This window comes from Astatotilapia calliptera, chromosome 15 (genome assembly GCF_964374335.1).
Source record: "Astatotilapia calliptera chromosome 15, fAstCal68.1, whole genome shotgun sequence".
Lineage (NCBI taxonomy): Eukaryota > Metazoa > Chordata > Actinopteri > Cichliformes > Cichlidae > Astatotilapia > Astatotilapia calliptera.
Window position 1 is genome coordinate 4,183,396 of NC_137436.1, and position 27,677 is coordinate 4,211,072.

The 27,677-nt window shown below is 39.1% G+C and overlaps 1 protein-coding gene across 13 annotated transcripts in view; it reads right to left on the bottom strand.

Annotated features, from left to right (window-relative positions):
• The window catches only part of klhl29 (kelch like family member 29), a 267,268-nt gene extending 241,103 nt beyond the window's left edge, over positions 1-26,165 (bottom strand). For 4 of the 13 annotated variants that reach the window (XM_080289951.1, XM_080289947.1, XM_080289948.1 and 1 more), the window contains exons 1-2: positions 26,044-26,165; positions 25,479-25,540 (exon numbers count right to left, since the gene is read on the bottom strand). The gene's annotated coding sequence lies outside the window, so the exon portion shown is untranslated. Of the gene's footprint in view, positions 1-11,523; positions 11,839-11,920; positions 12,039-12,724; positions 12,864-25,478; positions 25,541-26,043 lie in introns of those variants that run through there. The other 9 variants (XM_080289952.1, XM_026142813.2, XM_026142811.2 and 6 more) reach the window with 7 other exon arrangements.
• Positions 26,166-27,677: the final 1,512 nt, after the last annotated feature.

A 27,677-nucleotide genomic window follows, 5' to 3' on the forward strand; every position in this document is an offset into this window, starting at 1 on the left:
GTCTGATCCGACTGCGCCAGATATTGTCAAAAGCACTACTGTCATGTAATATATATAGTATATACGTATACATACATTTCTCAGAGCAGCCTACATAAACCACTATGCAATACAGCCACACTGAACTTTAAGAGCTGCCAAAAAACCCTCTTGTTCTACTTTCACAAAGAGCATTGCCTTTTCTTTTTACCGACACACCAAACATGCACTGACATCGTAGATGACGCAGTGTGAGAAAGAACAAAAAGTTAAATTAGGCTCCCTTCATCGGAACCAAAAAAAACACTTCTGTTTACACATTTCTGCAAGTCCACATAAAACTCCAATACAAACGAAAACGCACTGTATTTAAGCAAAACACTGTTGGTGCCCTTTTATCGCTGTGATTGTTAGACAACCGATAATCACAGCATTTGTGTACACATTTTTGATGTGAAGCTACATCTCTCTTTTCCTTTACTGTCCCTCTGTGAGCTATGCCACAAACATTTTCTTCTCCTTCAAAATAATACACCGATATAGGTATATTAGTTCCCAGGATGGGCAAAGCAGACGGGGAAACGTTTTCAAAAAGGGAAATGTTATTGAATGCTCATTTATCCTGTTTCGCTGACACTTCCACCGAGTCACGTGCATCACGTCAGACTTTCTGCAGGGCTGGATCTTGAGTACATTTTGTCTTTTTTTAAAGATGAAACACAGTGAATGAAAGCTTATTTCTTTATTCTTGGGGTGAAGGGAAGGAAAAAAAGTCTGATTGCATTTGTGATGTTGTGCAGGAATGGAAAGGGCTACCTTGCCAAATCGTTCTCGAGAGGATGATAAAAGACAACAACTCGCTGGGTTTTAAACATTTTTTTCCACCATCAATTTATGGGGCTAAAATACATCTGCTGTTGCAGAGTCTAAAAAATAAATAAATAAAATTTGTGACATATGGCTGTTTATGTAACAGTGCCAAAATAATCCAGAGTGAAATCTCATTAAAAGTTAGAACACAACCAAGTGTGCATATATAAGAAGTATATTTTAAGAAAGTCATAATGAATATGCACCCGAATATGATGTGTTTTGGTGCCACCACCCATTTTCTTTATGGAACGTAAGATTAGAATTTTAACGACATAAACAGTCAATAACTTCCAGGCAATATTGTATATATTGAGTTTGATGTGACAAAAATTACCAATACTTATTATCCGAACCAAGCGCATTGGCACTGGTGTGTAAACGAAAACCTTGAATTTCTTTCTCGTATTTTTTTTTTTTTTAAAAACAAAATGAGTTGAACCCCCGTAGGAGAAATGTTTACTTTGGCATGAAATTAGAGATGTTTTCCATTAACTCCACACAAAGGAACATCATTAACCATCTCATTGACTTCTCCCTATAGATTTATATTTGCTCTCTTCCTCTAATTGTCTACGCATTTGTGATGAAATTCGAATACTTGCAGTCCAAAGGCCACTCCTGAATGACATTTAACATACTTAATAACCTTAAAAATGAAAAATATCACTGGGATAAAAAGGTGAAGCGGTACAACTTTCAGTCACTCGCTGCCTTACTCAAATGATGTACAGAAAAAGTTCTACCGTGTCCGTTATTGCAAACTTGTCAGAATGAACCCCAGTTATAAATCATCTACGTAATTATCAATTGATTGAAGCAGCTAACTGTGAAAACCACATGGAAGTATAATACATCAATTTTAATGACATTTCTTAATCAGAACGCTGAGCAATCAGCAGAGACCAATTAAGGCCTGAGAGATAGAGACCCGCCATTAATAATCACACTTGGCTGCCATCACATTGGCTCCATTCTCAAAAGGGTGTTTGAGCAGTTTTGAAGTGGACTATTCATTTCAGGGTAAAGGTATTGCCGCAAGACTCGAGAGCTGCAGCAGGAACAGGAAAGCAAAGTAAAAAGAGTACGGCAAAAAACTGCAAATGCCGAGCAGCTTCACGTTATGGCCACGCCGTCAAATGACTGGTGTGACTACAGTTTAAAAAAATTCTCTCATAAAAATCAAAGGGCTTCTTTTCCAAGTGGCAATGAATTCTTGTCCACAGAGGAGGGAATGGATAGGCCTATCTTGCAAACGCTGAGAAAAAGAAAATGTCTACCCTTCAAAGCTATAAAACCACAGCGGGGCCCACGGGCACAGAGCAATGACAGATATCTTTACAATGCCACCTTCAGCTGCAGCCTTATTAACGTTATGGTCAGTTTTATTGCGGACAAAGTCTGTTCATCTTTGAATGCAAAAACAGCCAAGCTGCAACGCATAAAACGTACCAGGGGCACAGAGACCAAGCAGCAACACTGCCCTTTATGTCTTTCCAAGCAGGAGTTTTCTTCTCTCTGATTTTCACTTTGCATTTGCTTGGCTGCTGATATGAGTGGCAATTGCCTGACTTTTAAGTCTACTCCAATGAACTGTGTCCATGTAAAGAGAGGTTAAACAGCCAGGGTTGCATCTGAGCGAAGGCAGTTGTATAACCAAAGTCACTGTCATTGGCGTTTCCTTTTTAAGCTTTATGCACTAAAATCTTTCTCACGCACAAAGTCTTGAATGATCAGGGCCCATCATATCATAAAGATGTCACACTACCATATTATCCTAATAACAAACTTCCCTCTCAGACTGCAGGCTTAGTCTAAAGCATTTAAAAGTAAAATGGGAGGCAGACCCTTCAGCTATCAGGCCCCTGTCCTGTGGAACAAGCTCCCAGTTTGGTTTTGGGAGACAGACACCCTGTCCAGTTTTAACTCTTCGATAAAGCTTATAGTTAAGGCTTGATTAGGTGACCTGAACTTTGCCTTAGTTATGGTGCTGTAGGCTCAAACTGCTACAGCAGCAGTCCCCAACCTTTTTTGCGTCACAGACTGGTTTATGTCCGACAATATTTTCACAGACCGGCCTTTAAGGTGTCCCGGATAAATACAACAAAATAAAACCAGAACCAGAACAGTACCAAAAAAGAAGATTTATTCATAACACACGGGGAAAGACCCAAGGAAACCAAGTTAACGATAAAAACGATTTAAAAAACTGATAAAAATGCAGAAAAACACAAATTTCACCTCTGTGCTACACGACTTCAAGTGAGGCACTGAGCACTTCTGTTCACTCCCCGTGTGTTTATATGCCACCAACATATCATTACATTTTTGTCTTCTTACTGTTGATTTAGACTTATGCAGTGAATCGTTGCAGAGTGTGCGACATAACCTACGTAGGTGGTTGAAATCGTTGCCAGCACTCATACTTTTGTGTAGCGTTTTATGTATTAATTACATTGTGGTCGTGTTTTATATGCGGTGCCAGACACGACACAAACAAATAAAATGCTGGTACATTTTTCCCATCCTGCGCCCCTGCTCTTTGTTGTGGTCATTTTCTTTTTGTTTTCCTTTTTTTGGAGGGGGGAGGCAAACATATTTGTCCCTTCAGATTTTCCACTTCTTTGTAAATTCCCTCACGTCCATTCTGACGGTTTCAGCGACCTCCCTCCAGGAATTCGCTGCCATCTGAGTCCTTATATTGGAGCAATGATTATCATTCCTTATTGAGGCAATGATTGTTATTCTCACTGATAAATTAAAAAGCTGTGGTGAAAAAGTAGTCGGAACACACAGGAGTCATCAACAGTGCTGAACAGGCCAGTTACAATAGCTGTGGGCTGCATTAAGACATGTAGATATGATTTCTAGGGACGTTCATGTCATGTTACGGCATAAAGTTTCAGAGGGGTTTGCGGTTACAATGTACCTATGATGTAGATTTAAAACAAAGTATAAAGTATACCCTACGAGTCTGCGTCTCTCTTTTCTCTTTCTCCTTGACTCTCAACCGATCACGGCGGATAGCCACCAATCCCTGAGCCTGGTACTAACAGTGGTTTTCTTCCTATTATAAGGGAGTTTTTCCTTCCCACTGTTGCCAAGTGCTTGCTCGTTGGTTGTCAGGCTTTTATCCAAATATACTAAATTCATTACCTTATGGCATAAAATGCTTTGAGGCGACTGTTGTTGTGATTTGGCGCCCTATAAATAAACCTGAACTCAATTGAAAATTGAATAGAATATGAGCTAATGTCAATAGTCCAATTTTGATAATGTGGTGACCCACTTACACAGAGTTTAAATGAATAAAAACAGCCCCTTTTCCTTTTTAATTTGTTGCTGGCTGTCATACGGTAATTACTAAATACAATTAATGACCCTGGTCATTGTGCTGCAGGTATTTATACAGAGAAAATCTACTGCCAACGTGAATTAATCAACAGTGGAGTGCATGCATCGCAGCATTAGGATGGCTGGGATGGTGCCAATATTTTATAAGCTGCTGTGGCCCTTGAAAGAATACATCCGAACTAATGCAAACAGGTTGTAAATAGGATAATATTACAGATCCACATCACACCACCTGTAAACACGTGATTTATGTACCCTCTTAACTCAAAAAGCCACCTTTTAACTCGCGCAGTTGGAGTATGCAAATCAGACATGGCTGTAAGTCACTGTTATGTATACTACAATTAATTGTGAACGATTTACATATTTAGTGCTCACTGCAGATAAATGATTCAGAGGCTTCCCCTCAAACAGATCCCTTCAAAATAAATGCATGGTGAAGGACGAAGTAGGAGTGGCATCCCCAGATTCAGGTAAGAAGATTACTGGGCAAACCCCGCTTTTAGTATATTTTCTTGTTAATACCAAGACAAATGGCAATTTAAAAAAAGAAAAGAAAAAAAAATCCACCCTGAGGCACACAGCACATAGACTATACACTGCAGTTACAATGTGGCACCACTGAAATGACAGTGGCAAAGCTCAAATGGTTTTATTGTAAATTCCCATGGTTCTGAGACAAAAAGCAAGTGAAATGAGTTCAAGTGACTTCAGTGACCGGTGAAATTTGTTTTCCTCTTGAAGTAATTTGAAGTCTGGTTTGCCTCAAGCAGACAGAGTTAGTTTGAGTCTGACATTCCACCTCAAAACCTCTTCCAACAGGCCTCTCTTTAAGCTTGGCTTCTCCTCAAGGCAGATTCAATTATTCAATTTCAAATAAATGATTACATAATGTGTCCGTGTCCTTTTAAGGCCCGGTGCACTTCCCAAACAATGTCTGCTTTAGACTCCTTTTTTTTAACAACTTGGACATAGCTTGAATAGGTTTTGTATTACATTATAGATGATGTTTATTCCAAAGCAGAGATAAGATAGTGAAGTGCACCTTATTAAAATGAGTAAGGTTTATAAAAGGGATGCCTGGGGAGCTGTGGCCGTCAGCTGCGGTGCAGAAATATTCCTGTAGACAGGCTTAATGGGGGCCTGCATAAACAGGAGGAAAAATAGCAGTGGTTCTGTTGGTTGTGATGGTCTACAAGATAAAAAAAAAAAGATTTTCCATGCCTACCTCTTTCACAGCCCGCTCCCTCCCTTGATGGTGCAAACCTACGGCATCATCGCATGGGGCTAACAGGCTTAACCTGCCCCCTGCGGAGCCACTCAGCACACAGCCGCCTCCCCGAGTGCAGCGGCCCTGAGATGTAGCCTCACAGGCTTGAGTCCAAACCAAATCCTCACCCCGTGTCCCCAAACATGTCAAGTGAATTTAAACACTCTATGTGGGTATTAGCATTAATGGAATGGTCTTCAGTTTTCCTAACAATGCTTTCTCTTTTTTTTTTTTTTGGCAGGAGGACCAAATACTTTCAATGCCACATTGAACAAATGCAATCGGAGCTAAAGTTACTGGTAAATTTAGAATTTAAGTGCAGCCCTTGGCCCTGGTGTTATGGCCTAATGGCTCACAGCCTTTTGTGTAGGGTGGTTCAGATTCCTGGAAAGCATAGCTGTTTGACAACAAAACACTCATGCCACGTACTACATATTACAGCCACAGCAACACTATGACAACTTAACACTTTTAAAGTCAGCAGATTAAAGACCTAAAATCATTACACTAACAGAAATCTTACTGTTAGGTGTTAATATTGAAATATGTGAAAAAAATACAAATAAAACTGAAACATAAATGTATATTAAAGAACCTATTCAGTTAAACAGTACCAAAATTCCTAACTTTCATAATCAACAACATAAATACAACAACAGAAACTAAGCTTTGAAAGTGATCTATTAAATCAAATCTCCATGGATGCAGGAGGTTCAGAGCTTAGTGCATTTTGAGACCATTTGAGTCTCTGAAAAGGGAAACTGCAGGCTTTTTAGAAATATGATACCAGCATCACTAGCCCTTGAGCGACTGTGTTCAAGAGGGCAGCTGAAGAGACTGCTTTTCATAGTTCACTGATCTCTAAAGAGCTTGGGAAGCACGGCATTTGCTCATGGCCTTATGCCCCGTGTGTTAGCAAGTATTTTATGCTTTGTAATGGCCAGTTATGCTAAATATTCAGCGGCATATTTAAACAAAGACATCACTGTCCCAGAAAACCAATAAGGAAAGTTTAAAGGCTCCCTTAAAAGCTGCGGGAGAATAATTCAGTACTATCGGCAAAGAAAAAACTTAATGTGGTAAGTATCTGATCCATCTTCATCTTTGTCCTTGAAAGGCATCTCCCCTGTCAGTATTTAGAATAGGATTTTAGTTTTCCCTGAGATGGTATTCAGATTTACAGCAAAAATGTTTTCAAAATGTGCGTTAAAAAGACGTTACAGCTACTTTTTTTTAATAACAAGTGTTACTTTTAAAACAACTAATGGAAAAAACCAAAATGCTTTGTGTTGGAAGGAAAACGAGGCCTTTTGGTCATCCTGTCACTGAAAACGCCTTTATCGTGTTGATATCAAAGCAGGACACGGTAAACCAAATCAAGACAGATCAAGCATTCTCTCCACGCTTGCTATCAAGCTTGAATACACTAACAAACATGGCCAACACAAGCTGAAACCCATCTTGATCAATGAGAGACTTAATATTTGTTAAAGCACTGAGTTAAAGCAAGCTTGCATATGAGCCACAGAGTCATTAGCATACAGTGGAGCCCAGGTGGAGCTTGAATACGGCTGTTATCACGAACCGGGTGTAAATGATCTAAGGCTCTGCTGATATATGGCCTTAACATTGGTCTTGGGTGGTACAACTACAGGTGGACTGCTCCTGAAGGGACTCGGTTAATGCCCCATGGCTCAGACCACATTTGGAGGTGGTCTAGATGGGGATACCTCCCCAATCTTTAAACAGTCTTTAGACAAACGTGTCCTTGGACACATTAAAAGATGGCCTGCTCTAACTAACCTGCTCCTTTCCCAGCAACAAACAGCAAAACAGTTGGTGGAGTACACGTGGCAGACTCTTTCCTGCAAAAAAGCATTTCTGGATCCATCGAACAATTTTTAACCAGAACCAAATGCAAATCATCAAAAATATATTCTTCTTCAATTTTTTAAACCAAGCATTCTAAACTTAATCACACAACTAACAAAACTACATATGTTTCTGTCAAATGAGGCGAGAGATTCATTGTCTTAATTATATGCAGACTGACCATGTTAATGCAGCCAGTCAACCTCGAAAGCCCAATTCCACAATTCGCAATAGCCTGTCAGAGTGGGTCTAGATTTGCTTGACATAATAATGGGTAATGGGTCCAGTACCAAACTGAGCTAGGTAGGCAGGACTTTAATATTTAATGTAATAATATAATAATGCAGGACTCTTATTATTTTTATAAATGTGGAAGTAAAATCTGTTATAAAGTCGTCACCCCAGATGTTTGTGATGAAGCATGCCAGGTATGATGAGGACTAAATTCTTGCTCCGTGCTGCTTTTAACTGCAGCTCCCGTTGTTTCAGCATGACTGCTTGAAAAGAAAATCTAAAAAAACTTGCTAAGCAAACTGACCTTGAGGTCAAGTTCAACCTGTACAGAGATTCCATGCTTGCAATTTGCTAGCAGCACAAGACCCAAAAAAATTAACCTAAGAAAAAGGAAATAAATGCACTAAGAGTACAAAAAGCTACCCGAGTACCATCTAAGTGGCTATGGCAATTTAATACAGTGCTTCCTTAGTGAATTGAAATAACGGTTCAATTAACACAAAAACAGAAGCAAAAAAAGGAGCAATATTATGAAAACTGCTGGGTACACCGTGTTCAAAGGAGCCACTAGCATCAAAGGGTTAGCATGAAATGTATACATAATGTACTGCAAGCTTTCTTGCTGAAGGAAGTCTTTACAGTAAATACAGTAAGCAGTAGCATGCAATAGATTTGTTTGTATTGACAGAGGAGAGACATTAATATTGTTTTCTAACTTACGACAAGAAAAGAAACCACTAAAAATATTTCCTGTAATAAATGATTTCTTTAACGAACAAAACCCATAATTATTTTTTTATTATTATTTTAAAAAATAATATCACATTTCAGAAACATAAAAAATATATATATTTATGAAATGCAGAGTGCATCAAAAAGAATAATTCAATTTCAAAGTGCTTTAGGTCAAGCCATTCACCCGTAACAATCGAAGCACATACAGTTAGAAAGAACGGATTCGTGACTTTCATGTGGTTGCTGGAAGGTGGCATAACAGCAGTGGCTACAGTGACCACAGACAAGTTTGACTATTGTATGGACATATGCAAGTGTCCGGAGAGGTATGCCTTGAGCAATAGTTAAGTTTTGTATGTAAAAGTTTATATTCAGCCATGTACTTTAAATTTTACTGCAATTTTCCTTTTCTTTTCTAAAAAAAAAAAAAAAAAAAAAGTATTTTGAAATTGGATTAAAAAAAATTTTTAATACCCTGTCTGTGTGTGCTTAAAAAAACAAAAAAAAACCAATATATAATCAAAATTTTATAAATCATTTAATAACGACAGTTGTGTCACATTAATTCAGTAAAAGATTTGTTAACAAGAAAATAAAAAGATTTTGAAGCTGCAGATATTATTGCTAAATTCAACTCACTGTCACCTGATTGTGTAACAGGCTACAAGAATCTGATTTCACATTTCAAAATCTCACATTTCAGATCCCAGTGTGTGGATACTGTTGTTTGAATATACTGGTGTTTCTAAAGGGGTGCACGAGTAACCCCCCCCCCCCAAAAAAAAGAATAAATAAATAAATAAATAATTATTCACATACTCAAAGCAGCCTCTATGAACACGCAGAGAGAGCACAGTATAAATCTGCTAGAGCAATGTGATTACAGAAGAAAGGATACCCTCTTTAACCTTGGAGAAAATAGAGTTCATTGTGTGCCAAAGAGACAAAAACATGCACAACTGCTTTTCATTCTCATTTTGATTGGGGGCAGGCTGGTCCAGATTGGCCTTCTAATATCCACTGCTCCAACAGAATCAGCGTAATTGCCGGCTACTTTAATATTTTGCTTTGGTGAGCAGGCTGCAGATAAACAGAGGCATTACATGTACATTAGTTTAAAAAAAAAAAAAAAAAAGAAAAAGAAAAAAAGGAGACACTGGAAATTACTTCGTCTTACCCAAACTGCTGCCGAATAGCTATATTTATCTGACTGCTGTTACATGAAAATAACTCAGAGCTTGGCTTTCTGCGGTTATATTTATTGGCAAGTTTGGCACAGCTTCTGCTTCCTCGACTCCTTGAAATACACGGTTGATCACCGGAGGCAAAACCAAGTGCATCACAACTTCATCCAAGTACAAGAAAACACTGTACAGCATTTGATCCTTTCTACCTCCTTAGCCTGCATTTAGATCACACATCCCACACCGGTCAAATTATACATGCTTACCCCGTGTTCTCCTTCTTGGAAAACGTGGTGGAAAAAAAATTATAATAAATGGCCTTGAGCTGCAGTTTTGTAATTTGCTGACCATAACAACAGGAGTCGTTTTTCGCTTTGCCTTTGCTAATAGGATAAATGCCTCTGGGTAATTTCTAAATGAATTCCTCCGGCCAAAGCGGTTCCCTAGACCAACCTAAATCACATTTGATATAGAAGGATTATCCCTGATTGAGTTTATTGCAAAGAAGCTTGTGACAAACTGAAGAGACGACAATACTTCCACAGAGGTAAGGCTTGCCTGACAATAAGGCTCTGTAGCTTAACACACGCTACAGAGTGTGTTAACACCTCTCCATGTAATGCTGCTGTGTGATCATCCACCTGTGGTGACTGGTTATCCTAAATGTGCAGAGCGAGAGTTCTCCCTCGAATGCAGCACGTGAGGCGAGAAGACCCCCGCTAAACACAGCAGCTCTCAGGCAAATGCATTGTCTTACCTTATCCAGTCCAGAGCTCCCCGTCTCTTCAGAGAGGACTAGCACTAAAGCCTCTTAATCCCTGCCTTGATTTGTGATAGCCTGCTAGGTTTTCAAATGTCATCAGCAGGGAAGTGTGTCCTGCTCCTGCCCCACATGCTCAGCCCATTAATACAATAACAAATGTTGGATGCATCTTCAGAATAGCAACGCACGCGCAGTCATGTTGGGTGGCCGTAGGCTACATCTATTTATATACAGTAAGTCAGGCTCGTAAACAGGGATCAGCACCGGGGGGGACCATCCAGGAGGATCGACAAGTGTGCTGTTGGATGTGAGAGTTCACAATAAATCATGCTAAATATGGACTGCAGGCAAAATGTGATAATTCTGCGATCCATGCTTTCGCCTCTACAGTGCCTTCACACTTGCACAGGACAACATCTCCTGCCCGGTCAGAAGGTGCATTTGTAAAACAGCATGGACTCGATGATCATCGGGAACTTTCTGCAAAACACAGTGTCCTTCACAGCCAGTGCTCCACTTCACTTCACAGCACTGCACTGTAACAACACATGGGACTTGTCATGAGCAACGCTTAGCTGTTTGAAGGATGAGTCTTGCCTAGTGCAGGCTACAACTTTACACGCATCTGTGGAATATAATAACAGGATTTTATTTATTTATTTATTTTTCCTCAAATCCACTCCAGAGCCACAATAAATCTTTCCGTTACAATCTGTGCAGTAGTGGGATTTGTGCAGCTGTAAATTCAGAAGATGCACAACTGGGGTAAGTGACATTGAAATTTATTTCTTCTGCCAGGTCGTTTGCACATGATTAAAGGCTTCTAGGCAGTTTGTCAGAACATGACCAGCTGATTACACCTGAATTATTTTGGTGTATATATATATATACCAAAATAATTCAGTAATATGTGTGTATATTTGATAGCGTTGCTATAGTGACCAACTGTAAGTCCTAAATTGTTTGACATTGACGCAGACCACTCCTTTAAATTCCCAAACCTCGATCTGAGTCGTGAAGTTAGTTTTATTCGCCCTCCTCTTAACGGGAGCGCTTGCGCACAACGTGAGCGCCGTACACACCATTTGGTAGGCTATGGTCCTCAGCTAAGGGCTGGCAGTGAAACTGATGATCACCCTCATTCATTCATGATAGGACGAGTGAACTCCTGCCTTAACACAAAAGCGTGTAAAAAAAAAAATTGAAGCAAAGGCGAGAGTCAGCGCGGTGTTTCTTCGCACCTCCGCTGACCGAGCGCTTACCTCCACCGGCCGCTCGCTGCTCCTGTCCCCCGGCGTTTGTCCTTGTTTCGCTCCGGCGCTGATTATGTATGAATGCTGTCTTTATCCCGCAAAGACCGCTGTTGCATTTTACAGCAAAAGGAGCAGCACAGTGCAGTGGCAGCGGCTGTGGGCCGGTCTGTAAGTGGCCTGCCTGCGCTCGGCTCTGCACGTCACCAAGTGGAGTAGACAGGACTTGGCAGACGGGCTTTCTGCGCTCTCTGCGCGGCGGCGGATCTGAGATGTAAGCGACTGCTTGGACGGACTGGCACACCGTGTGGCCACTTTACTCCCGATGCTGCTCCTCCCCTTTCACTTTGTTTCTCTCACACAAGCCCTACAGCGCCTCCCACCCGCCACTGTGTGCCATCGCACGTACCTGCAGAGAGCTGTGCTTGCACTCCAGCATCAGTGGAGCTGTCCTCGCAGGAGGTTCCTTGGATCATTATCAGCCATGAAGAGAGTTCCAAAGGTTCAATCGTATTCTTCTTCTATTACTTAGACAAGCAAGAAAACAAACTAATAATTGTATTATTCACTTAAAAAAAAGAAAAGAAAAAAAAAGTGTTTGGGTGGTTACAGCTGAAATATTCCCAAACAATCTTCCCAAATAAGTCCAAATTACAGATGATAGGTGCACTAATGCTGGTTGTTCTTCCTTCCCAAAACCGCTGTAGCTTTCCCCGTCCTACCTGGTGCTTAAATGCTGGTAATTACATTCACTTAGCGTCCTGGTTGTAAATCAGCCCCTGATTAGATGGCTAGAATGAAAATCAACAGGGCCCTCTCCAGCTTGATCCAAATTGCCTAAAATCAATGTCCTTTTTGCTTCCCTAACCACTTTTCCATGAGCACAATCAGCAATGTCACGCGATCAAGCAAAGGTGGGAAGAAATAATTACAGAAAGTCAAGAAAAGACAGCCCCGGCCTCTCACTGAGGACATTTTGATGCACCGCGGCAGGAAAAACACAGGTGTGGACGATAAATGAATTCCTATTCGGCAGATTTATTTGTTTTGATAGTTCAGCTTTATCTCGGCCCCTTCTGGGGACCGGCTACTTGTGGGGCAATTAACTCAGACAGAAACCTTCTTATCCACTGAGAACCTTTTAATTCTGGCCATATCTTTACAGCCTTCTAAAACTTTCAATTTGTCGCCCAACGTGATTATTTGTTCTTACCTGATGGATTATCTCCCTGTTAGTGGCACATGGCGCAGAATCCATTACAGTCTTTTTGGCTCGCTCTCACCAAGCTCCTCTTTCCTGCCTCGACTGCACTGTACAAATGCTTTCACTTACTTTGCTTGATTAGTTCTCCTCTCAAGACCACGTGGGCGTGTACGGTCTCTTTAGATTGACAACTCTATCATTTTCATATCAAGGCAGTTCAGTGTGATGTTTGGTGACATCTGATTTTTTTTCCTGATGTAACTCATCTTCAGCTAGAGCAGGGGTCTAATCAGCCCCAAGTGAAAACACCTGCACCCTTTACAGGACCTAAAAGTATCTTATAAAGAGTATCTATGCAGGAGAGTTAACATGCTGGAGCAGGAAAACCCAGATATGGAAAGGAAACATGGCTGAATTTAGTTGCTTTGTTTTCAGGGTCAGCGCCACTGAATCTTCCTACCACTAACCGCTGTTACAGGCTCTTATACGCTGGAATAATGTCCCTTAAAATAAGAATTATGGCTGTTTATGGTTATAATACAGCACAACAAATGTTTTCCTTTATGATTTTGTATCAGAGTCTTGTAATTATTTGTTATATATTATCAGTTTTGGATGTTTTGTAGCAAAAGAAAAACAACAAAAAAAGAAGCTGAAAAGTATTAAAATATAGGGTTTTTTCAAGTGTTTATCAGCTATATGAATCAAAAGTGAGTGTTATATATAGCAGTTGAAAAGCATATCCATAGTATTTACAAACTACTTATCATAGTGTTTGATATTTAATCAGTAATAATGCATCATTTACTGTAACCCCCTACTGGAGCACAGTTATCACTCTTACTTAATGATTAAGTTTGTTGACATCATCTTATTCCCAGCATAGCTCAACCCAATTTCCACCTTAGGTCTAATCAGCCTGAGTAATTAAAACACTTGCACGGGTGTGCAAACCTATTCATTTGAAAAAATATTTATTAAAATGAAGTGGGGCAAAAAAGGGCAATATTTCACTCCGAGTTGTTGTGAGTTGCTTTCCTCCAAAAACGAATCATGGCTTCGCAGTAACCTCTGACAAGAGAACAGACTTGCATGTAGTGTGTAAAATCCTACGGCGTTAAAAAACTAACACAATTTTTTTACTTTCGGCAGAGCACAAATATCATGATCACTGGAATACAATTTAAGCGTATGCACTCCTCAAAATGCCTGGGTGAAATACTCGAGTGCTCTACACTCCAGAGACATCCTGCGTTGCATCAAAATGTCACACTTGGCAGAATAGATAGTGGGCCTTATCAGGGGTCAAATTCTATTTTGCAGTAATTTCAGAAGTCTTTCAGCTGTGCCTTTCAGCTATGGCAGCGAGTGAGACGGTGTGCAGTGGTGTGTGCTAATTTGTTGTGGAGCCCAGTGAGCCAAATCGGAGCCTGCAGGTTGTACTTTGAATTAATCAGAACTTCTTACATTGTGCAAATAAAGCTTCCTATCTGAGATCTTTGTTTTTTTGGGGTGGAACGAGTCTCCCAGAGGGGAAAACTGGGTACGATGTACAATGATGGAGCAAGCTCTTAGCGACTTAATGGTGATGGGCTAACATGACTCAGAGTTCAGCAAGGGAGAAAGATGGGGGTGGAAGGAGTGTGCTGTGCATCTGCGAATTTAATGCCAGCTTTGATAAAGTTGCAGTCCAAGATCTGTAAGAAGTAGGAACAATGGGCCGTTGTTGCCTGATAATTAACAAAATTGTAGCGTATCTGTGTCTGCACTAACGGCACCAGCATAACCTAATGGTGTTATGTGGTTTGAGAGGTTTTGTTCTTATGGAAATAAAATGGGGTCGTGAGTACTTTGGCTGTGTATCACTACATCTGAATGTGTGAAGGCGTTTTGGGTGAATACGCTGGAGGTGGGCGATACATTCAAAGTGCGAATCTGTACAAACGTTTATGTCCAAATTAATTTAAATGTTAAAACGTGTGAAAAAAACATATCTGAACAAATAGATTTCATTTTTTCATTTGTATGGAGCAATTATTATGGATAGGGGAACGACTAAAAAATATATATGTATTGCACAAGCTAACGTAGGAATGCACAAAGTGACTTTGCATGAAGGTTTGCAGTTGTGTGTTTGTGGGCAGAAGTCAACTGTATGTGGCAACTGCAGGTCTACAGGTAGGCGTTACAGTGCAAATAAAACCTACGACTTTTGATTCTTCCTCTTGCATAAGCCAATGCTTCTGCTAATATATAATTTCAAAATTCAGCAACAGAGCCAAGGGGTGCAAGCTTTCTTTGCTGTAAATCCACAGTTGCAAGCACATAACAAAGTTGCCTGTCTGAAAGAAGAAAAATATGTTCATAAAGCGAGTGAAAACAAGCTAACACAAACAGGAAAAAAAAATGTTACACGAGTTCATTATAAGAAAGTGTCATATTGTTACAAGTCTAGCTGCTCGCATTCATTCTAAATCACATTCCACCACCGCGAATACCAATCGTGTTTTTCTTCTTTTCTCACAATAACCTCTATTACATATGTCTGCAGCCGTCTTCTTCAAGGACTCTCCCACCAGACCAGCATGTTCACGTGCTTTATATGCGTAAAAATAAATAAAGCTAAAGCAGCTTAAGATTCTGGTTAGGACACTTTGTGCTTTTCACCTGATCTGGTCCAATGATTGGCCCAATTGTCCAGCCTCAGGCTAGATTTTCTTATGCCGGAAAACAGAACCCAGAATAGGTACAGCGGTGTACCACTTGAATTATAATATGCTGGAAGGTCATTATGGATTTTTTTTTCTGTGTGTGTGTGTGTGTGTGTGTGTGTGTGTGTTCAGTGACATTAAAACATTTTTGCATGCATTCAGTGAATGATTTTTTATTTATTTTTTTTTTACAAGTCTAGTATGTATTTTGAATAAAAAAAAAACTGCAGTAATTGTAGGTGCAAAACATGTTTAAATAAAGAAACGTTTTTATCGTTTTCTTTTGTGTAGTCATGTTGTTGCCTTTCACAGGTTAGTCTCCATTTACTTAGCTGGAGTGTCAGGGCTCTGCAGGGCACTGTGTTACTCATGCCTTACTGTACCCACTACATGCATAAATCTGGAACCTGTAAACAACAGTAATTGGGCTCAGGGGGAAGTGGACAAAAAAAAAAGCAAATTGCTTCCATGAGTTTACATATCATTTCATCTTGTTTGTAGATTTATTTTCGGTACAATGCAGGTGAAAGGAATGGAAAGCGAATAGAAATTCAGCAAAGACATGCCCTCCAAGCAACTTTTGTTTCTAGTCAGAGATTGAAGGGGAAAAAACTTTATGGGAGTTAGTCCACTGTTGACCGATGCTTTCATTCACTTCCGCAGTTTATCGATCAGCTTCTAAATCTATTATTTACTTTAGGTTATATATCAGCGTATAGTCTTTGCACTTCAGCCCCAGTGCCACTATTTATTTCTTTTTATGGTCAGTGTATATATTCTTGTCAAAAACTGTGCAGTATTTGATGATGGCTAGCACTGAACCCTGTGTCACGTCCACATAATGTCAATGTCAGTCTATGAATCCCCCAACAAAACAAGTTAGTTTGCAAATGTGCTGTTTTTAACAGCTGGGGAAAAATATTCTTAATAAATGTCTGACTTTCTTTGGAGAAACTTGCTGTGAAGAAAGTTCAATGGAAAAAAAGGAAAAGATTTTTCATACCTCCTATCGCACAGTATATTCGCACTACAAAAATGTACACACCCTGCCTATAAGCACTATTCTCAATAACCATCAAGCTAGAAAATATAACAAAGCCTTGTGAGATTTGTGTGTGTGTGTGCAGATGTGACTGATACGCTTCGCTAAAAATGTTAGCGAAATGTAATCAAATTCAGTGGGTGAAACTGTGGCTTGTGTGTGTGTATTTTTAAAAACTTTTACTCTTTTTTAACAATAAACAATGTACTCTACATTCATTTAACTTGACTTCAATTAAAGCTCTCTCAGCGTGAAGAAACTCACTTAACATTTTTGTTTTAACAAGTTTTTAAAAAAGTACAAAGTTGTGTTTTGTCTTCAGCAGCCATGACAGATTTGAAAATAATGTGGGCTCCACCCTGGTGAGGGAGACTCATGTTGGCAATATTGTTTTAAGCAGAATTACAGAATAGGGCAGAGTCTGCACGTTTATCCTATTAGAAGGAAATGAAGCAGACAGTCTGTCTGTGTTTATCCATTATGAAATCCATATCTGGCTGGAAATGAAACAGTCAAGGTTCAGCCTCCGAAAAAAATTTTCTTCAAATGAAACTTGGGCCAACAAGGAATTTACAAATGGTTAATTGGCTGCTGTGGCTCTCAGCATAGCTATCTATAAAAACTGAACTCATGCTCCCATGCTGAACTCAATATGCTTTAGAGCGTCTTCAAATAGGAATGCACATTATCAAGCTGAGCAAAATATATATTAGAGAGGCCATTCTCTCCTGTGACAAGTCATTACAGGAGCAATGCCAAGTTTTCAGAAATGCAAATGCTGTTAATGGAGGGCCTTTGGGTGAAAGCACTTGGCTTGTGTTAAATTATAATGACATTTATGCTGCTCACCCTTTGAGAGTATCAAAGGATTTCTTCTCTTGTCTTTGTATAAAACAGATTTTTTGATGTCGAACATTTCTCCTGTCTGTTAGGGTGTTGCTTATTGCCAGTGAGCACAGGAGTTAGTAGATGGTTGAATGGCTGGCATTCTTGCAGTGATGTTCAAGTGGCTTTTTATCTGGATGTAATGTGAATGAAATTGCCATTTCTGTGACAATAAACCCAGCAAATTGCTCACGATGTCCCTTAATGCCGGCAGGTTTTAGCAGTTTTAGGTGTAACTTGAGAGCAACTTCAAATTGTCACATTCCTCCTCCGCCATGGCTGCCTGGAAACCAAAACAATTAGCAGGACTATTTCTTCAGAGATGACCACAATCTTCACACTTTTCCTGCCGCAGGTGGCGAAATGCTCCTTTCCAATTAACAAGTCTAATTACATCACAACTCCACAGAGCTGTCTCGCATTCATTGTGTCTGATTGTCAGCGGGCACTTGTGAGTTGGTGCTTTTGTTTGATCTGTTTACAACTCTTTCATCGCGCGGTGTGAATTTAAAACGCAGCAGAAATAATCGGCCGGGTCGTAGTAGGACTCTTCTTTTCTTACTAGGTTTGATAATTAGCTCAAAAAGGGCCCATTACTTGAATACTACTAAATACTTACCAAACTATGGTGCGTATTCATAGTGCAGCTTGCTAGTTAGATAGCAGTGCACTACATATAAATTAAAGGAGGTCTCCAAAAAAGAAATGTAATATAAACAGCTTCCACAGCTGTACTCACTGCTTCTCACTTTAATACCAAAAACTACTATTTCAAATGTACATACTCTTGTATTACCAATAAATATATATGAATATACAATGCTCATACATCAGCTGGCAACTATTATGCAAAAAATTAAGCAAATTCAGTACCTAAATGACACATTATCACTCATAAAATGAACTTCACAGGCACCTGTATACACTGTCTCATTGCAATAGACAACTACTTCCTTGAATTTGGGCTTTTTATTCTGGTTGTTTGGGTTTTTGTTTTTTTATCAGAGATCAGGGGAAGCCATCTCTCATCCTACTTTCAATCTTGTTTCACCTTCAAGATTTCATTTAAGCGCTCATCTCCTTTCCTGTAGTCGTGCACAGCTGATTCCTCTCTACACCCTCTCGTTTACCGAGACCCCCATAATAAGCCAAGATGTGCTTCTCCAACTCCTTATCATAACTACTGTACCCAGGTGCCACCTTTAATTTTTAAAATGTGCTAATATGTTCCTGCTTTGATACTTTCATCCATCTATTTTCTTCCTCTTATCAAACCTTAGGTTCTCAGTTCCAGGTCTCAACTATTCACACACAGAGTCGCACCTACAGCTTAGAACTGCTGGAGGAACAAAGAGTACTCAAACTCTGGACCTCCTTGGTTAGTGGTTAGCAGCAGTGCTAATCGTGCTACCAGCATGCCAACCAATGCATAAAAACAATGGTAACCTACCCTATTCTTCTACTTCTCCTTATTATTATTACTAGTATGGCCAGAGGGGCAGATGGCGCGATATGGCAGCCTCGCTTCTGTCAGTCTGCCCCAGGGCAGCTGTGGCTACAACTGTAGCTGCCTCCACCAGTGTGTGAATGAATAGTGGAATTGTAAAGCGCTTTGAAGGCCCCGAAAATCACTATATAAATGCAATCCATTATTATTATTCGTAGTAGTATTATTAGTATTATTATACAGATGTAAGGAGGGAAAACGTTATTTTGCTCTCTCTTAAAATGAAAGCTGCGCACCAATCAATTCACCCTTTACAGCTAGTGTAAACATCCTTCTATCCATTCCTTTCAGTTTTTTTAACATGTATACCACATATTATCTTTGCAAACCATCCCCAAAAAAGTATTTCTCGCCAATCTTGTAGGGCGTTACAGTTTTCTATCTTTTGAAAAGACAAAAAAAAAACCCACTAAATTCATCCTGAACAAAAACTAGACACTGCACGCTTCAGAGATTTTATAAAAAATGAGAAGTCCGTGTTGTTTTCTCCTTTCTGCTGCTTCTCTTGTACCTCAGCAAGGCACAAAAACAACCTGTTTCACCCAATTATCTCTCCCACAGGGCGCAGTCAGGCAATTTGGCTCAGTCAAGACTCTGATTCATTGAGCCAGATGATTTAAAGCTTTTGGGGGCCACAAGTCAGCCCACATGGACTGAAACTGCTTCGTGATTCTCAGTTGATATTTAGCAGCGCAAGTTGCTCCACTAAAGGTTGCAGAGACAAAAATAGAATGTTATTTCATGTCTCCCTCATTTGTCACTCTGTGAAAAACTGATTTCTGAGGGACAGAAAAATGCTTTAAAGCACAAAGTACCATATTCACCCTGTACTGCAAAAGCTGCTTTCTACCTGGACATTTATATTGATGATATGCTGATAACTGACATGTTTTTCTTGCAAAACATACATCATTGCATCACATAACCTCTAACCCACAGTGTCCTTCACAAATATGAAAGTAATTATCCCAGACATCAGACCTTGCAAAACCAATTCATTCGTGCTTGGCATCCCTCGAGGATGTATTGTCTAATAATTACTTATGAGATTTAGAGCTGAGGCACACATAAAAGCCAATGATACCTACAGTCAGCCACAGATGTCAGGACTGGTGGAAGAGTCCACTGGCACTTTAAGTCATTTTTGAGCAAAATGACAAATGGGCCAAAGAAATATCTTTTTGCAGCACACGTGCAAGAAGTGAAGTGTTTATGCGTGCGTCTATCCACTGTTCAGAGCCATTAATGGTTGATCAATGCATCAAGTCACTCTGGATTGTTGCAATTAGAAAACAATCCTGCAAAAAAAGAAGCCTATTTTAAGTCATGCGCTATCAGTAGGAAAAGCAACAGAGAGGATAATTGGGTATTGACGAAAGAGTGTGAAAGGCAAAGACAGCATGCAAGACCACTTTCCAATTTACTCTGTCATCTCAAGGCTCTGATTATGCTGTTTACTGACCAGATAATTGGGGCAATGTTCGATAAAAACAAACATTTTAGGGGGGACATGTCAAATACAAGCAAACTTGCATAAAAATATTCCAAACACTTAGCTGGAATGATGCTTTCCTATTTCCCGCAACTACTTGCGAGTCCTGACACACTCAAAGCATAGGAGGCTTTTGTGCTTTTCTGGCTGATACTAAATAGCTTCTGAAGAGTTAATTGAGAGAATGATGCCATTATGGTTTCTACTACGAAAGCAACCAAACGATAGCTCACGGTTTATTAGCATTTAATTCAATTCAGTGCAATTTTATTTATATAGCACCAAATCACAACAACATTTGCCTCAAGGCGCTTTATATTGTAAGGTAGACCCTACAATAATACATACAGACGAAAAAAAACCCCAACAATCATATGACCCCCTATGAGCGACAGTGGGAAGGAAAAACTCCCTTTTAACAGGAAGAAACCTCCAGCAGAACCAGGCTCAGGGAGGGGCGGGGCCATCTGCATTAGATACATTTTTTAATTTTAATAAGAAAAGATGAAAGAATCCTCCACTCAAATTTAGCAACATTCAACATTTTAAATTGAAACTCTTAATAAATATTAACTTTCGGTTTCCTTTTTAATTCCTTAACTTTGAATACTGCTGATTACATTTTTTATTTGTTATTAATATTATATAATCACATAAAATGTAATTCATTTTTAATCTTTCTTCAGAAGGAACAGACAATGCACATAATGTGGAAAAGCCTAGTTTTAGCTGAGAATGAACTTTTAGCAGTCATTACATTAAATTGGTACAGCAGTTATACTTTTCCTACTCTAAACTTCTAACAATGCTTCAATGCAGTGTCTCATTTTAATTGCCAAGTGCAGAAAATCATGTGAAACTTAAATGTGAGCACCATCTAGTGTTGAAAGCTATTATATTTAATGTGCTTCATTAAATTCTAAAAACAAAAAAGGGCAGAATTAGTTTTTTAAAGTTTGTTCATGTAGACTGCCTATGTAGATTTTATACCTTCACAAAATATCCCCATGATTTTTTGTTTGAATTCAGTAAGTGACATACCATTAAATAAAATCCAATACTGCTTTAAGTTAAGTTGTCAATAAAGCTCTAAAATCCTGAGGAAAAAAGAATACAGATACAAGAAGTACGGCTATATCAAGCTCTATATGACTCACATTTCCACCTGATTGAATTGCAGGCTTCTCTGTGTCTCGGTAGCTCAGTGGGTTTTGTTACCCCACAGCCAGCAGAAGCCTCGTGGCTTGGTGAAAGACAACAGAGGCCATCTGTTGTCTGTCTATTTTCTTTGGTGCTCTGCCACAAAACTCTGCTGCCAGAACACCCAAGGGTACCCATGTGCACTATGCTGCGCCTGGGGACCGGCTCATTGAGGCACCTTTATAGCCTACTGGCTCCACTGGGAGGTGCCTGCGTTCTGCCAAAGCCCAGACACAACAGCGACGGCGTTTGAAAAGGGCCTTGTTGTTGCTGCATCGTTACACAACCGTGCCATTAACCTTAATTGGAGCAGCTTGGTGGAACACAGAAAAACTTTCAGCACTCTGAGGCAGTGATGTTGTTCCCCTGAGTTACATAAAATCGAAACTGATCTCAGGCTGAGTTAATTGAATTGCAGAATACTTATCGTCCTGCTGAGGAGCTGAGGAGTAACTGAGGAGTAAGTGCTGTACAGTTAGAACTAATTCTTTGTTTCTGAGCTGTTTTATGATCACGGAAGCATTGCTCCTCCCCTTGTTTCTTGGGAATCATAATGACACGGCTGTAATAATTTCCATAACGATTGTTACTTGGGTGTAGTCCAGGAAACACAAACTTAAGAACAGACATTGGAGGCTAAGGGGAATCCCCTTAAAATAGCTTTTAAATCAATAAATTATTTGTGAAAGACTGAATAAAGACCTTGTTTTAAGCAACTACATCATGTATGGTAGAGCTCACTATGACAAATTGCTGTAAAAATACAGTATTCAACTGTATTTTTACTATAACACAAATTGTTTTGGAAATGTATTCACTTGTGTTGTGACAGTAAATATATACATATTTTTCATCAGACTGATTGTTGTGGATATGTGGCGTAACCTCCTGTGTGTTACCAAGAATAATGTTAAGGTTTGGCTAGCAACAGGCTAGCATGACTGAGGCTCCTGTAGCATATACTCAGCTCTGTCTGGTGTTCATCTTTAGGGCCTTTGTTGAAACAGTGAATACAACAGAATTCCTATTAGCTTGCTATGTGGTGCAGAGAGTTGTAACAAAGCTGATGTCTTGTCATAGTTTGGGAAAATCGAAGTCAAGGTTCATGGGTGAGTAAATACAGTTAGACTTTACTGTAATGAAGTGTTTGTGGAGGTTGCAGTAGGAGCCCCATAAAAGCAGCATAATGTCAACCAAATAGCTTACAGTATTACACTGCAAAGCTCCTATTTTGAGTATTGTGATTACGGTAATATAACAGTATAATACGGCTAAATCGTGCTCCCAGTACTGATTTAGAAAGGGCATGTCTTACAGTACATTACGAGTCTGCTTATTCAACACATTCATATGTCACATCCCTTAATGTATAGTAGAATAGTAAAGAATAAAAGGTAATGCTCTTAAATGTTTCGGTTTTTCTGCCTAGCTTTTAGACTCTTGGGTCTTTCTTTTTCCCCACTGTAGCGTGATAGTATTATTAATATTTTCTATTCATCATTTAAAAAAAATCCCCCTAGCACTTCCAGCCTAAATCTGTTATCTCATGCTGATATTAAGCTCCATAGAGATTGGATTGGAAAAGAAGATTACTGTGGCAGAAGGATTTTCCGGGCCAGCGGGTCACTGCACATGCATTGGAACCAGCAGCATTACAGTAACTCATCTGAATATGTTTGTCCATGGAGTTAATCTTCCATTAACTGCTAACAGAACTCCTCCAGAGTGTATGTCGCTCTGGCTTTTTGAGAGAAAGCCGAGGACATTAGGCAAACACATTAAACTTGTTAAAAGGACAAATAAAGCAAACACTTGAATGGATTTCTCCCCCTTAACTAAATAGCTAAGGCATTGTCTTGGTGTTACAATAAGCTGCAAACACACATCAATTATTTAGCCCAAACAGAGCTGGAGTCTGAGAACATTTTTGTGTGTTTTTTTCTAAGTCATGAAATGGTTTGTGAATGTCAACAGCTTGACAGATTGTGGAAATGCACAATACTGAATGAATAGTGTAAACATGAGATGAATCATTGCTGTCACAGGCGATACAAGCACGGAGCGGTAGAAATGTGGCTGTCTGTAATTCTGCTCTTGGCCTCCACCAGCCTATAAAATCTTTATCTTTGCAACCAGTAATGTCTTTTCTAAGTAGAGTTTTCTATGTTTATGTACCTACTTATGTTCAAAATAGAAACGGCAACACTTTCCATGGTGTTTATACGGCAAAGCAGCTATTGCCCGTTCATGGCCTCTGTTGAAGATCTCTAATTAGTCACATTCCTAATTGCATAGCATACACATTGAAACTGCATGAATTAAATCAGATGAAAGCCTACGATCACGGCGCTAGACTGTCAAACATAGCTTAGAAAACACACAATGTCCTCACATTATCAGTTGCACAGTAACCATTCCTTCATGTCTTTATGAAAAAAATTTGATAGTTTGAGCGAGATTTCACATAAAAGGCATGCAGCGTGTGTGCTTGAGGTCATAATCTGCGAATCCTTCTCCACAGAGAAGCATGCCTCTGAAGAACAGAGCATTGCTTCTCCTTGCTGAGGGTGCAGCTGATTTGTTGCAGGTGTTCACGGCCACACAACCTCAGACCCCATTATCCCCACTGCCATGTTTCACAGCTAGTTTGAGGTATCATTTTCTCCCTTGTGTCCTCTTACATACGCCCTTCTGTTGCCACTAATCTCAAACTTGGATTTATGAGTATATAAGACTTTCACTGTCAAATGATAGGTTGTGTAGTCCACAACCAAGCATTAATATTTGTTTCGCCTCCTGTGAAGTGGTTTGGAGGTCGCTGTTGAACAGTAGTGTTTTGGTGATTCGAGTTCTTTATTTAGCAAGTTCTGTGGCTCTGATTAAGTTGCTTATTCTGTCTCTCTGTGAGGAAGAGATTGATCTTTTGATTGTTCTGATAGATTTTGCCTGCCTGATTGCGTTTTAGATACTACTCGTGTAGTTCTTGCAAAACATTTGAAAGCTTCTTAGAAACTTTAGAATGGCCACAATGTATCAAAAGTCTCTCATTGCATAGAACAACAGATTTTTTGCCATCATATTGCTGTTTGGTAAGTAAACAATGCAATGATTTTAAGTGTTTATTTGAGGAAAAGGTTTTCTGCCATATTTTTTGGAAACATATTTTTCAGTTTAAACGTATCCTTACTTCCAAAATTTGATATTTTGACTTTTTACTATTTTAATAAGCTATAGTGTTTAACTAATTTCAGTGTGTTTGGATGTATGCTTTGCTAGCTTTTTTGAAAACAGACACAGCTGTGTGAGGAGTAGCTGGAACTGCCTGAATGACACCTGAACACTGTTCTGACAGATCACAACTCACCTCTGTCCTTTTGGAAAAATTGTATGACAAACTTAGTTTTGATTGCTAAACTATACGTGGCAGCTTTTTTTTTTACCCCTAAATTGTTATCCTTACATGTTATTTGCTATGAATTATATTTTTAAATGTTTAGATTCACATTATTTTCAAGCTTACATCATAACATGGCAGGTTTTTTGATATACTCTCCTGCTGTAATATGTGCTCTACAAATGTTTTTGCGTTTGCGAAACGTCTTAAGACTTGGAAGCACAAATTTTCAAATAAATGAACATTTCATTGGCAGGTAAGGTTTACATGAGTGTTTGTATTGTCAGGTTGTAAAAAATTGATTTAGCTTTTAAGCCACTGATAAAGTGTAATGAAGTCTAGCTTCTCATGTTCTACCAAATCTGCAGCAGAAGTCAATGGCAAATATTAAGGTACTGCAGAAATCATTAACATATAGTCCTTTTAAACATCAGGTCTGTGGATGTAAATATTACTTAAAATACAAACAAAAAAAATCTTCCTTCACTAATTAGCAATTTAACAAGATAAACTGGATCAGATTAAAACATACCATTTGTGCTGCCTGTCTGCACTCTCATATGGACGCCTTCACCTTTCTGGACTCCTTCCTGGCTGAAGAATTGTAAAATATTACTACTTCTATAGTTAAATAAATATCTAACATAGTAACAAAAATTCCGCAATATTAGCTGGCAATGACAAGTGGTGGAGAAACTTTTCAAACCATTCCTTCAGGAAAGAGAGTGGTACAACTCCAGGAAAACCCCCAGTACACAAACTGGAAAAATGTGCATACATTTTAAAAAGTAAAAAAATATTCTGCAGAAAAATGTCAATTTAATGTTAAACTGATTAATATTAATGTTGCATATGTTTAAGGTCGAGTTCATTTTAAATACATTATATTATATTTTATGTCCTTTTAAAAAAGTACAATGTATTACAATTTATTCATGACAAAAAAGAAAAATTAGCTAATTGTTAATATCTATGAGGGGATTAAAGAAATCGATGGTGGAGCATTAGTAAAGCAGCTGATTAAACATAGTACATTCAAACATTCTCGTAGATGCTAATCTGAAAGTGCTGGTGAGCCAGCACCTGGGTCAACTTGCCTGTTTTATTAAAGCTGCGGTCCCCTCTCCATCATGGTCACAGCTTTCCTTGCTCGGGTACTGAGTTATTAACAACTTCTTCACACTCCATCTTCTCTACATCACACATGTTGACCAAGGTGGTTAGCAAGAGGAAACTCTTAGGATGCTAAATCACCGAAGCTTTTTTACTTGCTAATGCTAGCTGTGTGATAACTGATCTCAGACCTGTAAAAGCAAAGCAAGTGGTAGCCTGCTTCGCACACTGGTCTCCTACCAGTGGAAGGCTAAGATTTATCCACAATGCGCATGCGCAAACATCGGGGGGTGGGGGGACTGCTGCCTTCTCGGCTTGGCTAGCTCAAATCATGTTAACCCGAAACGTACTTGCCTGTAAAACAGACACAGCTACATTTTTTGCCAACTGATGGCTACCGATGTAACAAGATCGCAGTGACGTTAGGATGGATACAAACAGCTGTCTAAGTTGAAAGGAGAGAGATGTCTTTACTTTTGGTGCATTTTCATTTTAAAGTGTCTATTTTTAAATGGGACAACCTTTTCCTGTGAGGTTAAAGGTCATTTGTAGACACCTTTATGATGAATATAATAAGAGAATGCACATGTGTAGCAAGAAGAAAAAAATAAATGCAGCCCAACTTGTTTTCAGTTTAACTATAAAGCATTAGCAAATAGTTTAGTATCATAAATTAGTTAATAGTTATTGGCTAATAGTGATACAAATTAAAGTTCATTACCTCTTTGTAAGATCCCCTATTAGGGAAATTATACACACATGTTATTATAAGGAATAATTAAATACTAAGTTTAAAAACAGAACATTGTGTCTCAGTGAAACATATCTCTATATAAACTCATTTTTATGTCAAGTGTTGCAATACTTGACATAAAAATGTCAAGTGTCATTATTACCACTAGAGGGCAGGCCAGCATTCATTTTCTCCTATGAAGGCAGTTGACTGTATTGAATTCTTTTATCTGCTTGATAACAAGCTTTCAGGTGTACTCTGCTCATAAGCTTTCATGTTTCACATTTAATAAACAAAGAAACCAACAAAGCCCACCACAGATCCTCATTTGTTAAATTAAAATCATCTCGCTATGTTAGCCCAAAGAGATCAGGAGGCTTGTGTTGCTGTGTATGAAACACAGTGCACTAGCAGGTGTTGTTGAGCAATGACACATGGCTTTACAGTGTCAATCTAAACCTAAGAACTTGAATTTGTTCTTGAGAATTTGGGTTATCACATTAGATAATTCAACCGTAAACAGGGTTACCATGAATGAACACGATAGGTGGAAGTGCTCTTGAGCACACACACACACACACACACACAGATGAAAGTACTGTCAAAGCACTGCATGAACAAATGAAATCTGAAGTGATTCTCTTCCTCGGAGCGATTCAAACACAGGATGGGGTCAGCAGGTCGGCTACAATTGCAGAACTACAATGTTGTCACACAGAACAGCAGAAAGGACTGTAGGCAGGAGTCTCTCAAGAGAGAGAGACACCAGGAAAATGATTTGACTGAAGAGCATTCTTCTAGAGTCTCATGTGTGCGATCATTTAGATGAAGTGGAGCTGACAGAGCAGTCCTCACTCATTTGCAATCCATTCAAGTTCTGACAGT